General features: G+C 40.2%; 1 protein-coding gene across 3 annotated transcripts in view; it reads right to left on the bottom strand.

Moving 5' to 3' along the window:
• Nucleotides 1-15,704, bottom strand: part of LOC127452354 (zinc finger protein 652-like) — a 49,696-nt gene that overhangs the window by 16,946 nt on the left and 17,046 nt on the right. The window lies entirely within an intron of this gene.

The following is a 15,704-nucleotide window of genomic DNA, read 5'->3' as shown; positions in this document are numbered from 1 at the left end:
CCATAAACCAAACCAATCATTTCTGAGGTGAATCATAACATTACAAATTTTGAATTGAAGCAAAAATGTATTTGAAAATTGGTCAAAAAGACAAAAGGTACAAGACTGTGTACTTCACATCTTTCATTAGGGCATGAACTATGATCCCATGAAGCATTGCTAAATGCTCAAATAAAAAACAATGGTCAAATATAAAACTATTGATTTAAAGTTGTTGATAATAAGTGTAGAAAAAAATATATTTAAATGTTATTGCAATATATTCAGATATATGCAAATATATAAGTGGTTTGAGAGTGTAGGGGGAAACTGACTTGAATGCGACGTTTGCCGTGTGCCATGGAAATTGGCGGTTGCTGCAGAGCTTGTTTTGAGCACTTGTTGGCCGCGTTTCTCTTCAGGATCATGAGTAGCGTAGTTCTTTACCAGGAATTCCTCAATTAAACATGATTTTTTTTAAATGAAAAGTCTACACAGACTGTACACAGAAACATACTGTATAACAGCGATCGACAACCTCAGAGTTTACGGTAAGTCTGTCTTTAAAAGTTTTTGTTCACCTCCACAGAAAATTCATGGGATTTTACTTTCGGAACTTGACTGTTCTGTTCTATTAGACCAAATTTAAAGAATCAAAAACATACAGATCTCTATATTCTGGTCCCTATAAACAGTGGTTGCCAAAAATACTGGCACCCTTGGTAAAAATTAGCAAAGAAGGCTGTGGGAAAAAAAAATCTGCATTGTTTATCCTTTTCATCTTTTATACAATTCACAAAAATCTAACCTTTAATTGAAGTAAAACAATTGAAAGAGGGGAAATATCTCATTAAATATTTTTCCCCAAAACAAGTTGGCCACAATTATTGCCACCCCTAGAAATTCTAATGAGTAAAATATATCTTAAGTACATCCCCAATTATATTTTACATTTTTTAGTGCACCTGGGTGACTAGGAACATGAAATTGTTCAGCCATGACTTCCTGTTTCATAGGGGTATAAATGAGGTAACACACAAGCCAAATTCTATTAATCATCAATCACAATGGGTTAGACTAAAGAATATAGTTCTGATGTGCGGCAAAAGTTGTTGAGCTTCACAAAATGGGAAGTGGCTATAAAAAAATAGCCATTTCCACCTTCAGGGCAATAATTAACAAGTTCCAATCAACTGGAGATCTTAAGAATTGGCCTAGAAAAAGGACATGTGTCTATATTGTCTCCATGCACAGTGAGGAGGATGGTTCAAGTGGCCAAAGAATCTCCAAGGATCACAGCTGGAAAATTGCAGAAATTAGTTGGGTCTTGGGATCAGAAAGTCTCAAAAAATATCAGACATCACCTACATCACCACAAGTTGTTTGGGAGGGTTTCAAGAAAAAAAGCCTCTGCTATCATCCAACAACAAACTCAAGCATCTTCAGTTTGCCAGACACTACTGGAACTTTAAATGCGACTGAGTTCTATGGTCAGATGAAACAAAAAAAAAAAAAGAGCTTTTTGGCAGCAAACACCAGAGATGGGTTTGGCGCACACAGAGATGTAGTAGTATCCAATGCCCACGGTTAAATGTGGTGCTGGATCTTTATTGTTGTGGGGCTGTTTTTCAGCCAGAGGTCCTGGACATCTTGTTCAGATACATGGCATCATGGACTCTATCAAATAACAACAGATACAAAATCTAAACCTGGCTGCCTCTGCCAGAAAGCTTACAATGGGCCCTGGTTGGATCTTCCAGCTGGACAATGATCCAAAACAAACATCAAAATCAACACAAAAATGGTTCACTGACCACAAAATCAAGGTTCTGCCATGGCCATCCCAGTCCCCTGACCTGAACCCCATTGCAAATTTGTGGGGTGAACTGAAGAGAAGAGTCCACCAACATGGACCTCTGAATCTGAAAGATCTGGAGAGATTCTGTATGGAGGAATGGTCTCAGATCCCTTGAAAGGTGTTCTCCAACCTCATTAGGCATTATAAGAGAAGAATCGGAGCTGTTATCTTGGCAAAGGGAGGTTGCAAAAAGTACTGAATAAAAGGCTGCCAATAATTATGGTCAATGTGTTTTGGAGAAAAAAAAAATGTATTTAATAATGAGATATTTCCTCTGTTTTAAGTGTTTTAATTCAATTAAAGGTTAGATTTTTTTAATGAAAGATCAAAAGGATAAACAATGCAGATTTTTTTTCACAGCCTTCTTTGCTCATATTTACCAAGGGTTCCAATATTTTTTGCCACAACTGTATGTCTCAGGTCTAGTGGTCCACCGATATGGGTTTTTTAATGGCCGATGCCGATCACACAATTTAATATAGTAAATAAACAAAATTGCTAAAAAAAAAAAAAAAATCACCACCATATTTACAAAATTTTACACAAAACTAAAAAATATTGCATTTTAAATGGTAGATAGCAGTTTCTTCAGATTTCTGTTTAGTCATAAAATTTTGGTAATTTATTTGCACATGAAGAAATTAATATATTAGGAAGAAGGATATAACAGTACACACAGTAATCCAGCAATGGCATGTCCACGTTAGCAATCGCATTTACTCAAAAAATATCAAACCAACTGTACATACAGTGCATAGTGAATAAGACATTTACTTATAGCACACGCGCTTTTAACTTGGTCTGCATCCGAAAACGTAGGCTGCTGACTTGCTATCATGCTGCCTAATCAGTTAATGGCTTAACTGACATTTGTTTTGAATGAATGGAGCTCTTAAGGAAACTGGTCTCCGAACAGTTTGAAAAAGCACATTATTTTCATTGCACCTCCGTATACAGCCTCCGGAGGCAGCATTTTCCTGGTTTCGGACAAAGCCTTGAAGTTACACTCACATGTTTGTGCAGATCCAGCATGAGCCTCAATCTCCTGACAGTTTAAACAGCCTGGATCGCCTACTTGGATTGTCACGGAGTGACTGTCATGATTTGTGAATGAGAGGAACTTTTGATCCTGAAGGATTCGATCCTTGACCCAGCTCTCTCCGTGCCCACCCCAATCTGTCGATGGATCACCAGCTTTCTGACAGATAGGCAGCAGCTAGTGAGACTGGGGAGACTCACATCCAGGACCCTCACTATGCATTCTCTCTCCACTGCTCTTCTCCCTGTACACAAATGACTGCACTGCAAAAGACCCAACTGTCAAGCTCCTGAAGTTTGCAGATGACACCACAGTCATCTGCCTCATCCGCGAAGGTGACGAGTCTGCATACAGATGGGAGGTTGATCAACTGGCTGTCTGGTGCGGTCACAACAACCTTGAGCTGAACAAGCTCAAAACAGTGGAGATGATAGTGGACCCCATCCTGAACAGCACTGTGGCAGTAGTGGAGTCATTCAGGTTCCTGGGCTCTACCATCTCTCAGGACCTGATGTGGGAGACCCACACAGACTCCACTGTGAAGGCGGCTCAACAGAGGTTGTACTTCCTTCGCCAGCTGAGGGAGTTCAACCTGCCACAGGAGCTGCTGACACAGTTCTACTCGGCCATCATTGAGTCTGTCCTGTGTACATCTATAACCGTCTGGTTTGGTTCAGCTACCAAATCAGACAGAAGGAAACTACAACGGACAGTCAGGACTGCTGAGAGGATTACTGGTGCCCCCTGCCCACCCTCCAAGATCTTACATCTTCAGAGTGAGGAAACATGCAGGCAGAATCACTCTGGACCCCACATACCCTGCCCACTCCCTCTTTGAACTGTTGCCCTCTGTCCGGCACTACAGAGCACTGAGCGCCAGGACATCCAGGCACAAGAACAGTTTTTACCCTCAGGCCATTTTCCTCATGAACAATTAAACTGCCTCAGGACTCCACCATAGTGCAATAATGTAAATACATATCTCATGTATATCTGTAAATTCACATATTTAATTCAATAATTGTACAAACCCCTACCTTGCACATACATTACCACTTGCACATGTACATATGCCATTCTGTTATATGTCCTATTATATGTCTATTTATACTCTTACCTTGTTTTATATTCTGTCTCTTACTGTAATGTTCTGCGTGCACTTCTCCAATCACCAAAAAAAAAAAAAAAACAATTCCTTGTGTACGTGAGAACACTTGGCAATACAGCTCATTCTGATTCTGAAATTTTTGATTGTGGCTGATGGAATACACGCTTCAGAGGAAGATATTAGAAGAGCGCTCAATGGGAAGAAAACGCTGGATTTTCATGAGGTTCATGAATCACACGAGATATCGGCATATTTGCAAATGGTATATAATACAAGTTTTATTGATATTTGCCTTTTATCATTAGAAAAGTTACAGGGAACTGTTGAGGATAGACTGTTAGAATATGTGCTTCAGAGGAAGATTTATGAGCGCTCCACAGGATGCTGGATCTGCTGAAGCTGCGTGAGGTTGGTTTATTACATCGGTTTAAACGAGATATGCAAATATTTGCAGATGGTATATATGATATTAGTTAATGACACTTGCCTTTTTCTCATTAGACAAGACAGTTAAAGTTACAGGGAACTGTTGAGGAGAGAGAGGGAGAATGAAACAGGCGAGCACTTTAACATTATGAGCTCAAACGTGTCTGCCGCGGTTTTGATATGCGGATCTTTTAAATTACACTATGTTGAGCACTGGTCTATTATTGTAGTAACACAATGGCACATAACGACAAAACGAACCATGACTGGTCGTTTACATGTCTTCGCTTCAAATGCAAGCAGGCAATTTTTGGCGCCCTCAAGAAAAAAAAATTAAATTAAAAAAAAAAAAAAAACGGCAAAATGGGAATTAAAAACTGAACAGAAGACAACTGATTTAGCCATCTGTCTTTCAAGTATAACATTTACTAAAACAGAAAAAACAGATTCAACCGACAACAGGGACAGTTACACACTAAAGAACCAAAATGAGACCACAGGTTTCAGTGTGAGTGATTTGAAACGGGTGTGGGAAGGGTGTGCGTGTGTGATCGTGTGCTCAAGGAATGATCTTTAAGAGACTGGTTCACCAATCAATGGCTTGCATACACTTGAATAATCAAACAATGAAATCGAAGTGACCTTATTAATGCCAAGGTCAAAACACAAGACCCAAACTTACATGCTGAGTCAGCACGAACAAAAACAACAACGACGACACCACCAACGACAACACCACCATTTAAACGATACAATGGCAGCCACAAACAGGAAAAATAACTCCGTTTATCCGCTCTACTCTTAACGGCCTCAATCTTGACTTCCTGTGACTCTGTAAACATCTCTGTTCTATGTACAAATGTGTGTGTGGTGTGCCAGCCTGCTTGTCTGTGCAAACTGAACAAATGTTCTATGAAAAAGCATGTCTATACTAAACAATGCTGCATTTTATGTCACGGATTGTGCAAGACTTGTATTATATGATCAAATCTAAAGTCTTGTGACCACCAAGATAATCACAGTCCGGTGACTCTTTCTGTGGAACGCAAAAGGAAATGTGACACAGAGTTGTATGCTAAATATGTTAGAAAATCATAAAGGTAAAAAAAATACCCATGAAAATAATTTCTGAAGGACAAAGATCAGCTCCTTTATAAAAACAACATATAAAAGTAAAAAAATAAAATAATAATAATGATAAAAAAAATTCATATGCATTTATGCATATTTGTGTGATTTCTTACATTGGGTTATACTATGAATGTATGCTCTGTTTGAAAGGTCATGAATATCATGTGTCTTGTGCAAGCAGTGTATGAGGGTGGGGATGCAGAATTTGAATGATGAAAAGTGAAAAAAGAAACAGACCAGTTACACAGAAATGCAGAGTCAGAAGAGAAAGGATATAACGTATAGTTCACTTTTCAGTCAACATTTACAACTCTAAATTAAAGGGATAGTTCACCCAAATTAATCCAGTCCACTTTGATTTTATTTCTTCCATTGAACACAAAAATATATATTCAGGGGATTGTTATCCATAGTCATCATTGACTTTTATTGCATCTCCCCCCCCCACCCCCATCCCATACAATGCAATTGAATAGTGACTGAAGCAAACATTCTGCCTAAAATATCCTTTTGTGTTCCAGAGAAGCAAAGTGGGTTTGGAACAACATGAAGGTGAGTAAATGATAGAATTCTCATTTTTGGGTTAACTATGCCTTTACATTATGTGTATAACTACTGACAAGTCGTCTTTTGTTTATAAAGACACAATGGCACATAACTATGAGTTTTGGACTGTAAAACTTTGTGTTTAAATGTAGTTCTACAGTTTCCAGAGCTGCATTCAAAGCATGGTACTTGGCAACCTTGCATGTTAACTAGTGAGTTTATTACAATTTGCAATATGCAGCAATTTAATCATGTCAGAGAGTGGTAGTCTGTTCTCCTGTATCGACAGTTACATGACTGAAACGGTCACCCACACACACCCCTAAACCCACCCACACAAATCAAACCAAATATACACAAGCAAACACCCACACAAAAACAATTATACTTACACACATAACACATACCCACACAAATACAGCCATGCACACACACCTCCACCTTTCTTCCTGTGTGCTTTGAAACCTTCTGAGAACTGGAGAGCACAGTGTTTGTTACCACATAATAGGTGCATAAGGGGTCACATCTCAGAGAGTGTGTGCATTGTAGTTATAGGAATGTAGGCAGGAAAGTAATAACACATCAGTATATACTACTAAATTGTGTATTTCAGACACTGTTCTGGCACAAAATGCACTATGGGTGTCATGTAAATAAATCTGGATGTGTTCTTCAGCTTTGACTTTTTGCAGAAACATACCATTGGCGAGACTCTGTGTGCTCATAAAATTGGGCCAAAATATTAAATAAAATGTGAAATTTACACTAAATACTAAATGGTGTGCCTCCACATTAAATCAAATTACAAAAGTGAATACAGCTCTGTAATGTGTCAAACTGAGTGCAGTCTAGGCACCCATCGAAAGACGTTTTACTCAAGCTGCTTTAAGGGTGCTGCAACAAAGCATCTACTGACACATTTGAGGAGGAAATGAAGGTAATAGCTTTAGTTTAGTTTATTTAGAGATGATCTTCAAATTGTCAGTATGTAATGACTTGTTGGCCTAGAGCCTCTGTGCCCTGGTGCATTACGGAAGAAACATGATCAGTCGACGTATGAAACAATGTTAATTACTTAATTTTTCTCAGCTTAAGTTTCATAATTCCTCAGGCAGCTCCTCTCATCATAGAGAGCAGGTAGGAGGATGACAATGGTGACTAATCCTGGGTTTCCTTGCACATGAAAAGTAAGCTGCTTTGATGTGGGTGACAATCACAGAATCAAAATCTCTATGACCAAGGAAATTACTCACCTTTTAGTATTAATACTGTAATCAATAAACAAGGGCAGAGGATCAAGAATCTACTCATCTATATCCTATCTCACCTCTTCCTCTCAACAAAGAACAGAATTAACTCTCATTCAAGCACCAAAACCACTTTTGCACTATATAACCACTTTAATTAATAATGCAGCTAAATTATAATGTCAAAGTCAGACATGCAGGGGTGTTTAGGCCTAGTTATTTTTTTAAAGTGCACTACAGGCCATGACTATGAGGTTAATTAAAGCAGGCTAAAGCTACGTCCACATTAATCCGGATACATTTGAAAATGGTATTTTAGTTTTCAAATTGCTCTGTCCACACTGCCATTTTACAGAGTTTCCCAGAAGTTACTCATCCACACTGAAACTTATAAAAACTATTAAATCCCCTTACCGTGCATGCGAAAACATTTGCTATTCCATGTACGGTCAGAAACGCAATTGTCCTCGTGTTCCGTCGCCAGACAGCAATTCCGAGTAAACTTCCCGTTGCCTTTGAAGGAATGCAATGTGAAGGTTGTACAAAGTAACATTTATCTTTAACAATGCTATCAAAGTGGATAGCAGGCACAACAACGCCGCTACAACATGGGCCGCCATCTTTTTTGTAATTAACATTTTTATTGATTCATGAGCATATGACAGTAAAAAAAAACTCAACACATATATAATGAATCAACATTTTATATTTAAACCCTACTAATGCAATCCCACCCTGACCCCTAACGAACACCCCTGTGGTCCCACATAACACACACAATCCAAAAAAAAAAAAAAAAAAAAAAAAAAAATTATATATATATATATATACACACACACACACACACACACACACACACATACATACATACATACACACACATACACACACACACATACACTATATTGCCAAAAGTATTCGCTCACCCATCCAAATAATTGAATTCAGGTGTTCCAATCACTTCCATGGCCACAGGTCTATAAAATGAAGCACCTTGGCATGCAGACTGCTTCTAAAAACATTTGTGAAAGAATGGGCCGCTCTCAGGAGCTCAGTGAATTCCAGCGTGGTACTGTGATAGGATGCCACCTGTGCAACAAGTCCAGTCGTGAAATTTCTTTGCTACTAAATATTCCACAGTCAACTGTCAGTGGTATTATAACAAAGTGGAAGCGATTGGGAATGACAGCAACTCAGCCACGAAGTGGTAGGCCACGTAAAATGACAGAGCGGGGCCAGCGGAAGCTGAGGCGCATAGTGCCAACTTTCTGCAGAGTCAATCACTACAGACCTCCAAAGTTCATGTGGCCTTCAGATTAGCTCAAGAACAGTGCGTAGGGAGCTTCATGGAATGGGTTTCCATGGCCGAGCAGCTGCATCCAAGCCATACATCACCAAGTGCAATGCAAAGCGTCGGATGCAGTGGTGTAAAGCACGCTGCCACTGGACTCTAGAGCAGTGGAGACGCGTTCTCTGGAGTGACGAATCACGCTTCTCCATCTGGCAATCTGATGGATGAGTCTGGGTTTGGCGGTTGCCAGGAGAACGGTACTTGTCTGACTGCATTGTGCCAGCTGTGAAGTTTGGTGGAGGGGGGATTATGGTGTGGGGTTGTTTTTCAGGAGCTGGGCTTGGCCCCTTAGTTCCAGTGAAAGGAACTCTGAATGCTTCAGCATACCAAGAGATTTTGGACAATTCCATGCTCCCAACTTTGTGGGAACAGTTTGGGAATGGCCCCTTCCTGTTCCAACATGACTGCGCACCAGTGCACAAAGCAAGGTCCATAAAGACATGGATGAGCGAGTTTGGTGTGGAAGAACTTGACTGGCCTGCACAGAGTCCTGACCTCAACCCGACAGAGCACCTTTGGGATGAATTAGAGCGAAGACTGCGAGCCAGGCCTTCTCGTCCAACATCAGTGTCTAACCTCACAAATGCGCTTCTGGAAGAATGGTCAAAAATTCCCATAAACACACTCCTAAACCTTGTGGAAAGCCTTCCCAGAAGAGTTGAAGCTGTTATAGCTGCAAAGGGTGGGCCGACGTCATATTAAACCCTATGGATTAAGAATGGGATGTCACTTAAGTTCATATGCGTCTAAAGGCAGATGAGCGAATACTTTTGGCAATATAGTGTACATACACAGATACACATACATACACTTACATAAAATATATATGTATACACACACACACACACAAATAAATAAAATAAACATACATGATTAAACTACACTCTCCACATCCCCTCCCCAAGACTCCCCCAAAAAAACTAAATATTTGCCCCATTTTTTAGCAAATAAGTCCCTCAACCCCAGCCTTCTACTTACCGCCTCTTCAAATGCAGCTACCCTCCCCATTTCCACACACCACTCCGAAAAAGAGGGTGCTCCATTTGACTTCCAACCCCTTAAAATTACTTGCCTGCCGATCATGAGACTGGTCATAACCCAGTTTTTTATATGATTGTCCCCTAAATGCATGACCGCTCCATCACCCAAAATACAGAGTCTGGGACAAAGCAAAACGTCGCACAAATACCTCTGAACCCTCAACCAAAACTCCTGGATCTTAACACACCCCCAAAAGACATGGGCAGTGTCTTCAACTTCTGACCTGCATCGCCAGCAAGTGGGTGTTTCTTTAAGACCAAGCCTATATAATCTAGAGGGGGACCAATAAAATCTATGTAAAATCTTAAATTGCATAAGGCGAACCCTTGCATCTCTAGATACAGACTTGACATTTTTAAGAATCTTAGTCCACACTCCATCCTCCAATACCAAATTCAAATCTTTTTCCCATACTCTCTTGAGAGAAGTCAAGGCTCCATCCCCCAGACTCTGAGTTAGTAGGGAGTAATACACTGATGCTTCATGGCCATTTCCAAAAGCAGCAATCACCTCTCCCAAAGCACTTGCCGCTTTAGGGGGGTGCGTGCCACTCCCAAAAATAGTGCAGAGAAGGTGGCGAAGCTGTAAATACTTATAAAACTGAGATCTGGGAATGCCAAAATGTTGAACCAAATTTTCAAAAGATCTCAATACTCCACTCTCATATAGGTCACCAAGTGCATTAACCCCCCTCACAATCCAATCTGACCAACAAAAAGGGGACTTATTAATACATAGTTTAGGGTTCTGCCATATGCTCGAGGCAACATTTAAATAAATATCAGAATTAAACACTCTGGACACTTTTGTCCATATCGAGTGCAAATGCAAAATAACGGGATGCGACTTAACCTCTCCGGATAGTTTAATCGAAAGGCTATGCAGTGGCGAGATAGGGGCAAGAACTTCCTTTTCAATACAAGACCAGGGAGGGGCCCTCTCAGGTGGAAGCGACCAATGAGCCAAATGTCTAAGACCGAACGCATAATAATAGAACAAAATCTTGGGTAGGCCTAGCCCTCCTCTGTCAATTGGCCTATGTAACTTATTGAAATTTAACCTGGGGCGCTTACCATTCCAAATAAAGGACTTCGCTATGCTATCAAATTGCTTGAAATAAGAGAGGGGGACATCTACAGGGAGAGACTGAAGCAGGTAGTTGAATTTTGGAATACAATTCATTTTAATAACATTAACCTTCCCAATCACAGATAAATGTAATAAAGCCCACCTGCTGACATCGCTCGAAAACCTTTTTATTAAAGGGTCAAAATTAACACTAACTAAATCAGACAAATTTGCTGGGAATAAAATCCCCAAATACTTAATGCCCTGTTTGGGCCACTGGAAGGCGCCCGGCTGGAAAGCCGTTTCTGGGCAGTATGCTGTCAGCGCCAAAGCTTCGGATTTAGACCAATTGACTTTGTATCCTGAGAACTCGGAAAAGGAATTAATAATTCTGTGGAGGCAAGGCACAGATCTAGTAGGTTCAGAGACAAATAATAAAATCATCATGCGTAAAGCAGAAGCTTATGCGCCACACCTCCCGCTGTCACCCCTGGAAAATCATCCTCCTTTCTTATCGCAGCTGCTAATGGTTCCAGGGCAAGACAGAACATTAACGGGGAAAGAGGGCAACCCTGTCGAGTGCCCCTATCCAGAGTAAAATAATCTGAAATTAATCCATTTGTTTGTACCGCTGCTACAGGGTGTTTATAAAGTAACTTAATCCAACCAATAAATGTACTCCCGAACCCATACATTTCCAAAATCTTAAAAAGATAATCCCATTCTACCATATCAAACACCTTTTCGGCGTCAAGTGAGCTGGCAGCGACCGGAGATTGTTCATTCGCCACTGACCACATGATATTGATGAGACGCCTGATGTTATCAGAAGAGCTACGGCCCCGAATAAACCCCACCTGATCTATATGTATAAGTGATGTCATAACTTTACTTAATCGGTTAGCCAAAATTTTTTACAATATTGGACGGTAACTTTTACACTCGCTTGGATCTTTGTCCTTTTTAAGAATCAGACTGATCCGGGCTTGTGTCATGGTTGGAGGAAGTTTTCCCTTCTTTAATGATTCAGTATAAACTTCTAATAAAAGTGGGGCCAGTTCTGTAGCATAGGATCTAAAAAATTCTGCGGCAAAACCATCTGGCCCCGGAGCCTTGCCAGTAGGTAGGGACTTAATTACCTCGTTAAGCTCCTCCAAGGTTATCTCAGAATCAAGAGAGTTTTTTTGCTCAGTCGTCAGTTTAGGAAGATCTAATGGTTCCACAAAGTTTCTAATCTCTTCATCAGTAGGCGAAGGCGTGGAACTATAAAGACTAATATAGAATTCTTTAAAAGCATTATTAATATCAATGGCTGAGGTAAATATTTCACCACCAGCAGATTTCACTGAGGGAATGATAGAAAAATACTCTCTCTGCTTTATATATCTAGCCAAAAGCTTCCCTGATTTGTCACCCGACTCAAAGTATGACTGTCTTGCCCTGAATAACCAAAACTCCACTTTCCGCAACAAAATAGTATTATATTTCAATCGGGTCAATTCTCTGAGGCCATCAGCTGCCATATGGCGCTTCAGCTATGCCTCAGCACTTTTAATATTTCCTTCCAACTCCACAAGTTCTCGTGCTTTGGATTTTTTGATGAATGAGGCATACTGTATGATCTGGCCCCTAAGAACCACCTTAAGTGCATCCCAAGCCACGCCCACAGAGGATACTGAGAACCAGTTGGTCTCCATATAAACATTTATTTCAGTCTTTAACATTTGTTGGAAATCAGGATTTTGTAAAAGGGATACATTAAGGCGCCAACTATATGATTTCTTTCTCTCTATATGTGGCATCACCTCTAAACCCACCAGGGCATGATCTGAGACTAAAATGTTTCCAATTGAGCAAATCAACAACAGATGAAATGAGTGATTTGGATATAAAAAAAAAAAAAATCTATTCTAGAATAAATCTTATGGACTGATGAAAAAAATGTATAGTCCCTACCGGATGGGTTCAAAAGTCTCCAAATATCCGAAAGACCAAGATTTTTACACATCCAATGATGCGTCAGTGATGCTCTAGGGGGTTTACACACTTTAGCTTCACTATGATCAAGGACTGAATCTATCAAAAGATTAAAGTCTCCTCCCAATATTATATCATGAGGGGTGCCAGCAGTTTGCAACATCCCTTCAAGATCTATAAAAAAAAAAGCCTTGATCATCAACGTTAGGTACATAAATATTAGCCAAAATCAGACTTTGCCCTTGAATTTCAGCTAAAACAATAATGACTCTTCCTAATTTCTTTAATCTGTTTGAGAAATTTGAATTGTAAATGTTTATTTATCAATATAATGACTCCCTTGCTCTTACTTGAGCCAACACTAAAGAAAGCATGTCCACCCCATATCTTCCCAAATTTTTCAGCTTCCTGCGGGGAGAGATGTGTTTCTTGAAGAAACACTATATCATATTTCTTACATTTAAGAAAAGTAATAACCTTCCTTCTTTTTATGGGGTGCCCCAACCCCTTCACATTCCATGTGGAGAGAGACAACTTATTCATATTAACATTTGACATATTGATATAATAAAAATAAAAAATTGTGTGTGAAAAACAAAATTATGAAGACCACATTCCCCATTAGTGAAAAAAATCAACCCCCGAACATCCCCTGGAACAAAACAAATAGAAAAAAGAAAAACGTGTGCATTAACCCCGCGCACGACAGCGCCAACCGGCGACAATCCCTCTAAACTCAAAAGGTCCATGAATGCACACGGGTCCCCACGACAACTTTGCCATCGGATTGCTCAATTTGTGAGGCAAAATTACATAACAGAAAATACTTTGTGAAATAAACCCAGTTAATAGGAAGAATGAACACAAAAAAATGTGTAGATTCATTCACAGAACTGTCTCAAAGGTGTGATCTTCCACAAAACAAATTCCAGCCGATATAAAACCGTTCAGATTCCTCGGACAGACAAACGAATGTTCCGTGAGCCGGCTGTTATGAGTTCAGCGAATGACGTAATCATTCAAATGTCCCGTAAAAAAAAAAAAAAAAAAAACCTCAAAACAAACTCCAGCCAACAGGAGGAATAAGCACGAAGAACGAACAGATTAATCCACAGCTGAGTGTTATTCAATAGAACAAGCTTCAGCCGCTAGGCGGAACCAATACAAAAAGAAACAACACCGGCATCCCGGTTCCCCGGATGATCGAGTCAATTCACTCGGAGGCCGCATAAAAGTATATACCATGACTTACACAATCCGTCAGCTTTATAAAAGACATCCTTTGAGTGAGCATGTAAATATTTTGCGGTCATCCGTAGTGTCCACTCTCAAACTGGCCGGGAACTTCAATGCAAATGTAATCTTCCAACAGTGCAAAAGTTTATTTAAGGAAAAGTGTTATTCACAAAACAAGCTCCAGCTGCACGGTGGAGCCAACGCAAAAAACCCAAAATTTCACCCAGCTTCCTCAAGAGTTAGGTACAGCGAGTCAGGCCCACTCACATGAGAAACATCCAATGGTTTACTCAGGCATTGATTCTATAAAAGACATTGCCAGATTTGGAAATGTGAATACTTTGCGACCGTTTTTCGTTTTTATTCTCAGTTTGGCAGGAAACATCAGAGCAAACGAGATCTTTTTCTGATGCAAGAGTTTCTTACATTCCTTGAACCGATCGCGTTTCTCTTGTCGAACTCGCAAAGTCTGGGAACAAGAAAACATTATGGTTCTTCCAAAAAAGCTTCCCTTTGCTCCTTGCCTGGCGCAACACAAGATCTTTATCGGATGATCTCAGAAATCTGGCCAGAATCGATCTGGGCCTGTCTCCCTCAGCAAATCTGTGAGCTCGCTCAATTTCCAGCTTGTGGCCTGTTATGTCGAGCAGACTCGGGAAGAGCTCGTCCAGGAATTTCACCATATCTCTGCCCTCTTCATGCTCAGGAATTCCAACAATTCGAACGTTATTCCTGCGGTTTCTATTTTCAAGATCTTCAAGCTTTTCAAGGAGATGTTCCAAATCAACTTTGGTCGCGGGCGGATTAGCGGATAATTCCCTCTCCGAAGATTTTCAACATCAGACACTCTTGTACCTAACTCAGAGAATTTTATTTCCATCGCCGTGATCGATCGACGCATTACAGTGAGATCCTCCAAGTCAGCAAGAATCTTCGTCAACATCATCGACATGTTGGACAACTGACGCTGGATCTCCTCTCTCGCCATGCCATCCAAATCGAGTCCCCGGTCTGTAGGCCTCTCGGGGCTTTCATCCTGAACAAGTAAGTGTCTTTTAATATCTCCAGAGCCCGAGGATTTTGACTTCTTTGCCATGTTTTGCAACAAAGGACAAATGTGTAACTGGGTATAACAAATTTCACCAGATTATAACATGAGAATAATCAAAAATTCAGCAAAGTGCGCAGAGCTCGTCGCTCACACGTCTGCTCCTTGCATGGCGTCCCATGGGCCGCCATCTTGACTTTTTTGGGTTGAATTGATCACATGACTGTGTCACATGACAAATACGTCATTGTTTAAGATATTTCCATTTCCCCTGTCCACACTACACAGTGAAGACTGCGTTTTAAAATGTATCTACTTGGGAGAGTGTTTTCGAAAAGCTCATTTTTTGCTCTCAAAAACACTGCCTGTGTGGATGTGGCCCAAGTAAAAATCCTAAATTATTAGTGGTAAGTTAATTATCACTTGAGATGCACCGATGTATCGGCCAAGCATCGGCACTGGGCAATAAAAGCAATTTTTTTGCACTATCGGACATCAGCAGAATGTTTAAAAACATCCGATGATCAGGGCCGATTATTTCTTGTCAAAAAGGTGGGGCAGAACCATAAGATTTGCCTAAAATTCATGCTGGGTATCTAAGAAAATTTTAGTCCATATCTACTAGCTTTAAAGTCATCTATATGCAAGT

The sequence above is a fragment of the Myxocyprinus asiaticus genome, chromosome 14 (assembly GCF_019703515.2).
Source record: "Myxocyprinus asiaticus isolate MX2 ecotype Aquarium Trade chromosome 14, UBuf_Myxa_2, whole genome shotgun sequence".
Lineage (NCBI taxonomy): Eukaryota > Metazoa > Chordata > Actinopteri > Cypriniformes > Catostomidae > Myxocyprinus > Myxocyprinus asiaticus.
The sequence above is the reverse complement of the archived record's forward strand: the minus strand, read 5'-3'. Positions and strand labels throughout refer to the sequence as shown.